General features: G+C 33.6%; 1 pseudogene; it reads right to left on the bottom strand.

Annotated features, from left to right (window-relative positions):
- Positions 1-1,434: 1,434 nt before the first annotated feature.
- Positions 1,435-5,342, bottom strand: LOC114311288 (phenolic glucoside malonyltransferase 2-like; annotated as a pseudogene).
- Between the last annotated feature and the right edge of the window lie 6,007 nt (positions 5,343-11,349).

Genomic DNA, 11,349 nt, shown 5'->3' on the forward strand with positions numbered 1-11,349 from the left:
AATCCAATTCTATTTGAAGAGGCACTAAAAGATGCAAAGTGGAGAACAACTACGGATGTGGAGATTATAGCTATAGAGAAAAATGATACTTAGGAGTTGACAAATTTACCTACTGGGGGAAAGAAGGTTGGTGTGAAATGGGTGTATAAGACGAAGCCCAATGAAAATGGTGAGGTGGAGAAGTACAAAACACATTTGATTGCCAAGGGTTACACCCAAAAACATGGCGTGGACTACACTAAGGTTTTTGCACTTGTAGCACGTTTGGAGACAATTCGATTGGTAGTTTCTCTTGCAACTCAAAAACGATGGACAATTTTTCTAGATGCAAAGTCGGCCTTTCTCCATGGAGAACTTAGTGAAGAGGTTTTCGTAGAGCAACCTCCTGGTTATGAAAAGAAAGGTAATGAACAAAAAGTGTATAGCTAAAAAAGGCTTTATACGGACTAAAACAAGCTCCATGAGCTTGGTATAGTCGGATAGAGTCATATTTTACTAATGAACGTTTCGAGATGTGCCCTAATGAGCATACATTGTTCATCAAAGCAGGAGAAAGAGGTAAAATTCTAATTGTCTGTCTCTATGTTGATGATTTGATTTTATGGGCAATGATGAGCATATGTTTGTTGAATTTAAAAATACTATGATGCATAAGTTTGACATGACTGACCTTGGAAAAATGAGATATGTCCTTGGTATAGAAGTAATGCAAAGACCGGGGGGGTATTTTTATCTATCAAATGAGGTATGCACAAAAGGTGCTGAAAAGGTTTGATATGGATAAATGCAATTCAGTTCGTAATCCAATTGTTCCAGGTTGCAAACTCATGAGAGATGAGAATGGAGTAAGAGTGAACAGTAGTCGCTACAAGCAAGTAGTTGGCAGTCTAATGTATCTGACTGCTATTCGACCTGACATTATGTTTGTAGTGAGTCTTCTAAGTAGGTATATGGACCATCCCACAAAGCTTCATCTTCAGGCAGCCAAGAGAGTGTTGAGATATCTGAAAGGAACTTCTGATCTTGGGATATTTTATAGAAAGGGAGGAGATGAGAAGCTGGTTGCCTATACAGACAGTGACTACACTGGAGATTCAGATGACAGAAAGAGTACTTCAGGTTATGTTTTTTTGTTGAGTTCAAGAGCCGTTTCTTGGTCATCGAAGAAACAACCAATAGTCACATTGTTTACCCTTGAAGCTGAATTCGTTGCAGCAGCTTCATGTGCTTGTCAAGCAGTCTGTGTAAGGAGGATTTTGAAGGGTTTTAATCATGCTCAAAGTGGTGGTACAACGGACTTTTGTGATAACAGCTCAGCAATTGAGCTTTCGAAAAATCCTGTATTACATGGTCGAAGCAAGCATATAGATGTCAGGTTCATTTTCTTCGTGAGCTTACTAAAGATGGAGCTGTAAAGTTGGTCCATTATCACACTCAAGAACAGATTGCAGACATAATGACCAAGCCATTAAAGCTTGATGTGTTCATGAAGCTGAGAGGTCTGTTGGGGGTCTGCACAGATCCAAGTATAAACTGAATGAAATTGGTATTCAGTTTAAGGGAGGATGTTGAAATTGTTAGTGTTGATCTAGTCTTTAGGATCTGTTTTTGATTAGTTGCTTAGTGGTTTGAAGAATTCCTATTCTTTAGGGACAAGTTGTTTGTTTCCTAGTCACTTACCATGTTAATAGGTGGGCTGCAATCTATTTCTCTTTTCTATTATTCTTGTAAAGCTATATATATCTAGTTGAGCTGTTTAATTGAATAAGAGAACATTCTTCCAATTTGCTTATGTTCACTTGACAAATACAGAGAGTTTTCTTAACAAAAGCGAGGTGAACCTGCGATAGTAAATACCCTATCCATGTCTAGCAAAGCAAATTCAGACAAGTGATCGACCCCTTTTACAAGTCTATCACTCAAACCTCCTATAACTTCACCAATTGCTTTAGCTGCCACAGCCACTCCATCTTCTGCTATTAAATCTTTTGAATCTGCATTTACCAGATGAATCGAAACACAATTCCCAAAATAAGTTCAAGGAAAAGGGGGGTCCAAGCGAGCCCTGCAATCGACAATGAATCCAAGATGAACTTTCCCTATCCTGCCGATTTGCCGAGCTTTAACTAGGCAAACCCATACGTAGGCACATGTTATAAAGGCTGATACATGAAAAATATTGGATTGTTTCTCTTGCCATTGGGCGTTCACCCTCTTCTTCATATTCTCTAATTACTTTATTTATATTACACTGATCTGTAATAACTACCTAAAAAATTTCCTGACTAGTCAACTGATGTATGGAATTATCAGTTCAAATTCATCTTAAAAGATGTACTTGAAGCTAAGGACATCGGCCTATTGGTTCCTCTAATTTAAGAAATCCTTTAATTTATAATAACCTCAGTATATGTATTTAAAAAATATAACATGTAATTGAATTTAATTATGAAATATTTTAAATTTTTTTAATATATAGTCGGATGGGTAGACTTCAGATTTATAATTATTTTTTGAGCCGGAATTGGACAAAAATAAAGGCATGATATTAGGATGGGCTACGCTTAGGCAGACACAAAGTTTGTTACTATGTAGTGCTACCCGTCCCAACAAATGTCTACCCTTACTAAAGTGAATACTTGTGGAGAGGTGCAGTGGATATGAATAATTTTATATATTTCACTTTAACTATTCTAAATGTATCCCAAAAGTGATTGTGTAATTGTGATTAAATTTGTATAGTGTGAAATTTATGTATAGAATAAATTTGAATTATAAAATAATAATTCTAAATAATTTTTGAATAATTAAATTTAAATTTGCAATATTATACTCCGTCGATATTGAACAATATCGTCTCATTTGAGTAGTTTTAATAATTCCTTTTTGAATCCACTAGAGATTTATTTTTATTTTTATTTTTTGTGTGTGTGGGGAAGAATTGTACATAAATGGGACAAATTAAAAAAAAAAAGGAAAAATATCAAATTAGTAGGACAATAAAAAGTTATTTATACTTTTATGATAGTGCAATTTTACTGTATGCATAATACAAATCCTCTGTGTATGGTGCAAGTCCTTACAATGTATCAGAGTTGTCCTATAAAAAATTTCTATCTCTAGTGTAATAATTTCTCCACTGTCTCACTAATTTGATATTTCTCAAAAAAATAAAATAAAAATTAAAACACCAAATATCAAACCAAACCAAACCAATTTTTTAAGTCCCATCAAATTACAACACCAAATATGGGGGGGAGGAAATTACAGGAAACACAAAATAGACTTGGCTCGAGCCAAAAGATTTGCTTGCCAAGGAAGATCTTGAAATGGTTCTCCAGAGCGATTTTGAATAGCTGCTCTTCCAAGTTCCATCCATGGCTAGGGAAGCGTGCTAGAACTTGCAACTCATGAAATCACTGTGCTTGGTTTGAGTTTTTTTGATTAAGTTTTTTGAAAATTGAGCTTTTTGGTTTTCGTATTTTTTTGTTTTTAATGAATATTTTTAAAATTTTAAGTAATTTTTTTTACTTTTTAGACATACCTAACATACATATACCTAAAAAGTAAAAAAATTATGAAAAAAATATTTTAAAAAATTAGTAAATGCATAAAAATATAAAAAATGTACTGAATTCTCATATTTTTTTTGTATTTTTTGTATTTAGTGAATTTTTAAAAAGTTTCTTTCACAAATTTTTTACTTTTTAGGTATATTTATGTTAGGTATGTCTAAAAAGTAAAAAAAATTACTTAAAATATTAAAAAATTTCAGTAAAAACAAAAAATACGGAAAATAGGCTTCGAGACCAGTAGCAAACAAAGAAGGAAAAGCTTCAATTTCCTGTTTGTTCAACATCAACCCAATCTCAAGCCCTCCATTGCCATCTGTAGAATCTGAAAGAGAAAAAGCTCCATTTCTAGCAATTGATGTCATGTCCACCTTCCTTGGTTTCCCCCAATCTTATACAGCTCAAAGCGAGGTGAACCTGCGATGGTAAATACCCTATCCATGTCTAGCAAAGCAAATTCTGACAAGTCATCGACCCCCTTTACAAGTCTGTCACTCAAACCTCCTATAACTTCACCAATTGCTTTAGCTGCTACAGCCACTCCATCTTCTGCTATTAAATCTTTGGAAAAAGTTAGGCATCATGAAAATTTTTTCATGAAAATTTTATGATCTTTAGATTACTTGATTAATATGTGATACTTTATTCTAAGTGTAATCCAAGGGTCACAAAACTTTCATGATTATTTTAATGAAAAAATTTTCATGATACCTAATCTACATTTACCAGATGAGTCGAAACACAATTCCCAAAATAAGTTGAAAGAATAGGGGGGTCCAAGCGAGCCCTGCAATTGACAATGAATCCAAGATGAACTTTCCCTGTCCTGCTGATTTTCCGAGCTTTAACTAGGCAAACCCATACGTAGGCACATGTTATTGTAAAGGCCGATACATGAAAAATATTGGATTGTTTCTCTTGCCATTGGGCGTTCACCCTCTTCTGCATATTCTCTATACTTGGTCGTGTCAATTGGAAAGTGCCAAGCATTGTACCAGGTGAAGCATTCACATTCAATATCATGAGGCTTCTTCTGTTGTTGTTGTTGTTGGATCCACTATGTTGCAACACCAAGGTTAGATACTTTCTCTCAAGCTCATCTGGGTCGTTGATAATGGTCCTGTCATAGAATGGAGTTAATTCAGGGCTTAGACCTCCTCCTCCGCCTCAGCAAATGGAAGCCCAAGAATGCATAAACAGAGCTGAAGTTTTCCCGTCAAGTACCGCACCCTTTGTTTGGAAACAAAGTGATTTGCAATGCCATCACGGGTACTCGATTGTCAGATGCTGGTAAGTTGGGTAAAAATGGTTCAATTTATTTGACTTGGCGAACGCTGCTTATATTGCTGGAGGAAAGATGATAAAAATCAGCTTCAGACTCGGCTATGGTAAGTGAAACTGCATCATCATCACCTTCAACGTATCGGATAATTGGTTTATCATCAGAATCTGTGAACCATGTCAGATTTCTGGCGAGTGGAAGGTAGTGGTGGAGGGTGACAGAGAGGGAATGTTTGAGTTTAGGAAGGATATTTCCTAAGAATGTAGTGGTTGAATATTGGTGGGCTTCGTAGAAGAAAATAGGCCCTTAACAGGAGAGAACTTCACCCAGTTGGGGCGGCCGAGCATGAGCTAGTACTAGTCGGAGGTGTTGGAGTCACTCTGCAAACCTCAACCACCTTCACTGGATTGGGGGTTGGTGCCATGAGAGATCAAAGAAGTAAGCAAGGATAAAGGAGGAATTAATTGGGGCCTGACCTGGGTGGTGTGGTGTCTTGTGTTGTGTTGTGTTGTGTACAAACTTTACTGGTTTATTGATTATATTTATAGTATGAAAAATACTATTCAAATAAATTAATTTCGATAAATTTTTTTTAAAAAAAATTCATTATTGTGACATATTATAACACCGTAACACTACCAACCAACCAGTTTTAACTACTCAGAAATTATTCAAAATTATTATTTTATAATTCAAATTTATTCTATATATGCGCTCCTATTATCCATAGAATAAAGCTTCGTCGCTCGAATTTCTCCCCCCCTAATCCCCCAAATGCCCAAAACGACGTCGTTTTGGGCATTCTTTTTTTTTTTTTTCCCTTTTTCTTCTTCTTCTTCAACGAGTCTGAGACAGAGGGAGAGGGAGGGAGAGGAAGAGAAAGAGAGAGAGGGAGAGAAGAGAGAGGAGCAACAGCTCTGACCGCCTCCGACCGCCGTCGTCGCAGCAACAGCTCCAATCGCCGATCGTCAGCTCGTCGCAGCCCGTTCGTCGCAGCAACAGCCCGTCGCCCGTCGCCCGTCGCAGCCCATCCCCTAGTGGTTATGGCCCCCTCCAGTCCTCCTCCTCCCTCCTCCTTCCTCCTCCTCCTTCCTTATCTTCTCTTCTCCTTCTCTGCTTCTGAAAAAAAAAAAATTAGGGGGATTCGGGGAGCTCATTTTCGAGCTCCCTAGCATTACTCTTATCCATAATACAACTACCCATTCAAAAAAAATTGGATGGATAAGTCTGGTTTTGAACTTATTGTTATAATAAAGCCTTGTTTGTGAAGTGTATATTTTAGTTTAAAAGTTAAAAAAATACTAAAAAAGTCAAAAAATTATACAAAAAAAATTAAAGATTTCATTTTTTTATTTGTTAAATATTTTTTCGTAAAAAATTAAAATATCATTATAAATATAATATTTTTTTATATTATATTTTAATCAAAAAAATTAAAAAATTATTTAAATAACTTATTCCGAGTTTAAAATTTAAAATAACACTCGTTATTATCTTTTTTTTTTTTTGGGTGCTGGACACTTGTTATTATCGTGGCATATATAATAGTCAATGTTTAGAATTTCATAATAGCACTTGTTTATAATAGAATTTTTATTTATGTGTATTTTGTTTATAAAATTGTGTAATCCTTCTTGTTTTTATACCTACATTTGCGGGGTGTGCAAAGATTATGGCTAGTTTTGCCAATTTTGCTGTAATGGATGTTCATGGTCCACATTTTCAATGGGGCCCATGAACATTTTCTCGCTGATTATTAGTCTCTCTGCCTGTTTAGTTGTTGGGCTGTTGTTTGTTGTTCGGTTCATGTTGGACATTTGTTTTTGATTTTTTGTTTACAGGTCTGTTTCCTTTTCTTATTTGGATATGCATGGTTGTTGTCCGTTTTTTTTCTTTTTTTCCTTTGTACAGTTTTGGGTAGGGCCTGGGGCATACCCCTTGTATCCTTGTGTTAGTTTTTTATTTTTATTTTATGACTTACTTACCTAAAAAAATAAAAATAAATAAAGACATGGAATTGGACCCGCATCCAACGGGTGTACAGTGGATTTGATTTTGAAAGTTGGGAATTTTTTTTTTTTTTTGGCTTGCTTATCTCTGGTTTGTGATCAGATTGAAGGGTATTGTTAGATTTGTAGGGATTCACCACGGGTCTCGTTTCGATAATCTGAACTGTTCAATGTGGAGAACTTGTCGAGTATTATATGCTTGTTAAAAATCACGTTGATCAGATATCCGATCAACGTGATTTTTTACAAACATAAAATACGCGATAAATTTTACACATTAAACTATTTGGATTATCGAAACGGAACCCGTGGTGGACTCTCACGAACTCTCACGAACTCAACGGTACCTTCCAATCTGATTACAGACCGGAGGGAAATCCAACCTTTTTTTTTAATAGATGGTGGAAAGTTGTGATTTGAAGCTATAAAAGTACATGTGAAAAGGCATGTTCGATATGGGTGCAAAGAGGTGTGCACAGACCTATTTAACTCAACAAACTTGCCTAGGCCGACTCGACCGAGTACCAAATGAACAGGTTCAAATGTTGTTTGGGTTGACTACAGATGTTACTCTGCAGGTTTGGCGGTCAAAAACGAATATGGCCCAATCAAAATCAAAAAATTCAAACCGATCGAATATCAGGATAGGGTGATTTTTTAATAAATCCAGTTTCTAAGTATTTTATTCTATCTAAATCAAATTTTTTTTTAGTATTCCATTAAGTCTTGTTTAATGTAATATGACCAAATCATCCTTTCTAATTTTTTTGCACATGTTTCTATTTTGAAACTAATACATAATAGTAGTCCATCATTTATGGATAAAATCTCTCCCTCATTCTAAAGAGAAAATATTTCTCTTATTTCATAGAGAAAATTTCTCCTGCATTCCATATAGAAAATTTCAAATTATGAATTTTGAAATTTTTTATAATTTGAAAATTTTAAAAATAGCCTAACAAAAAATCTAAATGAAAATCAAAATATAATGTGAATGTTTATAGTAAACAACAAATATTCAACTAACTTTTGAAAAAACAAAACTTATGTTAAAGTACAATGTAAATGTTCATAATAAACAATAAACATACAACTAACCTTCGAAAAAATAAAATTTATACCAAAATACAAAGTGAATGTTCACAATTTATAATAAACATACGGCTAACCTTAAAAAAACAATTCATACCAATGTTAACATTTACATTGCAACGTGAAAATATAAAACAAAATTGAAAAAAGTGAAAATAGACTATTTTAATTGTTCAATAATAATAAAAATGATTGTTCAACTAACAAGCATAGTAATAAAAACAACAAACATACAATTAACTTTTGAAAAAATAAAACTTATACTAAAACACAATATGAATGTTTACAATTTACAATTAATATAAAACTAGTTTAAAAAAAAAAATCTCATACTAATGTAAACATTTACACTGCCTTATGAAAATATAAAACAATATTGAAAAAAGTGAAAATTGACTATTTCAATTGTTCAATGGTAACAAAAATAATTGTTCAACTAACAAGTATAGTAACAAAACAACAAACATACAATTAACTTTCGAAAAATAAAACTTATATTAAAATACAATGTGAATGTTCACAATTTATAATTAATATACAACTAACTTTAGAAAAACTAAATTCATACCGATGTGAATATTCACACTGTAATATAAAACAAAATTGAAAGAAAAAAAAAAGACTATTTCAATTGTTTAATAGTGACAAAAAATGATTGTTCAAACAACAAGTATAGTAACAACTAACCAATAGACTTTCAAACAATGTGAAATGTAAACATTCACAATGATTGACAAAAAAATAGAAACAATGGTAGCAATAAAATTAGAAATTCAAAAAAAACTTAATCACTTTAAAAATAAAAAAATATCACCTACATCCTCATCAGCATCTTTATCATTATCACTATAATTAACAATCTATGTATTTTCATCATTTCACCAATCCAAATCAAATCAAACTCACTTCGCAGAATATGTTTGTAACAAAATTGATTGGACATAAATAGAGTTTTGACTTAAAACAATGGAGAAACATATAGTTTTGAACACGGAGCAACAATAGACGAATACTGAACTTCAAACACAAAGTAACAATGGAGGAACACAAAGTTTCACTATGATAATGGAGAAACACATAGTTTCACCACAACAATGGAGGAAATAATATTATTTCACTACCATTTGTAAATCGGAGTTTCTAAACCCTATCAAATAGGGAGTTTCGAACCCTAACACAATGAAACAATACCACAAACGTAAATAAAACTGATAAAAAAAATGTGAATAATGGTAACTACCAAAATAGAGGTAGCAACAAAAAGAAAATGTATATATCATTTTTCTATGTAATACATATCAATAATAGATATAAATGTATAATAGTCCAACAAACAATACAAATCAAGAAAAAAAGACCTCATGGAATAAAAACATAAATACATAAGACTAATTAGGTTATAATTTTTCTTAATAGATTTATTAGGTTAAAACACCTTTAAATGAAATTTATCAATAAAAAAATCCAATATATAGCTCCATGTCCACGTGTTGCTTTTTTTTTTATTACTTTTCCAAATTACAACCTTGGAAAACCAAATTTGACACTCTCTCATTCTTTTCAAGAAATGGGTTTTATATTTATTTATAACTTTAATTACACACACTCTCTACTCATTTCATCTACCCTCTATCCTTGAAAAACCAAATTGTCACTCTCTTTTTCTTTTCTTTTTTTTTTTTGTGATAATAAATGAGTTTTGCATCAATCTATAAATATAATATTAGTGAGTATTTGAGAAGATCTAACTAAGCATATTTTTTGACTTTTTATAAAAAAATATATAAAAAAATAAAAAGATAAAAAATGCATTAATATAGGATATGTCAAATAATACTTTAATTTACACACTCTCTCTCTCATCTTTTCGTCTAGTCTGCCCAACTCTATCTTTCCATTACATTGAATTGATTACATTATATCACTTTCTATCTCTCTTTTTCTTTTATACAGAAAATATCTTTGGTATACATCTATAAGGTACGGGGGATAAATATTCTTCATCGCCCATACACCTTGCTACCAAACTTGCCTTGCTCCAAAAGGCATCTTGCTTGTTGCAAACAGAACAATGGTGAGCTATCTGGCGGGTGGTTTGCCGAAAAACGCCTCTGACGTTTAAGTTAATTTATTTGAGAAAGAAGAAAGAATGCACAGAGAGAGAGAGAGAGAGAGAGAGAGAATGTGGCTAAAGTTTTCTTACTCTTCTCTGGTTGTCCATGCACACTTTATCTAGACTGGCCTTGCAGTCCAAGATTGTGCATGCACTACTTTTGTTGTCCTTTGTTGGACGTGTGGTTGTACTGTCCACTCTCTTCTTACATACGTGTGTCAATACTGCCAAATAGCATTGGCCAAACAGCCAAACGGTATTGACGCGTATTTCAGGTGGATTCTTCACCATAATTCATTGGGCCATGTGGAATGCTCTAGCCGAGAAGTCACTTATGTTATCCTCAAACATACTAGCTCTAGAAATCCTTTTGCCAAGCTAACTTAGGTCGGCCATGCCAACCGGCTTCCTTACACGGCCGAAACTATCATAACACCAATCTTCAGTTCGGTCAAAGATCTTCAGCTCGATCATATGCGACGGGCTCATTCATAACTTGACCTGGCTCATGACCAAGGCACGGTTCAAAGTATTGCTCAGTCCGCACATAACCCGATTCGCGCTTATAGCTCAAACCAATCCTAGCTTGACCCACCGTAAAGGTGAGTCCAACTCTAGTTCAGACTTGCATTGGCCCTACTCGTGATAATGGACCAAGTCCTGCCTAACTTGGCCCAACATCATGGACCGTATAGGTTTAGCTCAGACCATTTGTTTGTCACAAATTCCCCTTTCATATAACATTAATTACATACTCTCTCTCTTCTCTTTCCTTCTACCCCAACTTTCTCTTTCTTCCATTATAGTTTTACACACACTCTCTCTCTACTCGTTTCTTCTACTACTGACTCTTTCTCTCTCTTCCGTTACATTTACCGCTTCTCTTTTCCTTCAATTAAATTGATTACAGTACTCTAGGAGGACATTACTACTGGAATGTAATGCCATTTGGATTAAATACTGCACCACAAATCTTTCAAAGATGGATGGATTCTATTTTTTAATGAACTTAAAGATTTTTGTGCAGTATATATAGATAACATTCTTATTTTTTTCCAAATTAACGAAAGAACACAAGAATTATCTTAGGCAACTATGTAATAAATTCCAATAACATGGAATTATTCTCTCTCCTAAAAAGATAGAGGTAGAGAAAGAATAAATAGAGTTCTTAGTATTAATCCGTACATCAACAGGATTGAAATTACAATAACATATTATTTCAAAAGTAAAAGAATTTCCAGATGAATTAACTGAAGTAAAATAACTTCAAAGTTTTTT

This window comes from Camellia sinensis, chromosome 1 (assembly GCF_055761805.1).
Source record: "Camellia sinensis isolate YWXY chromosome 1, ASM5576180v1, whole genome shotgun sequence".
Lineage (NCBI taxonomy): Eukaryota > Viridiplantae > Streptophyta > Magnoliopsida > Ericales > Theaceae > Camellia > Camellia sinensis.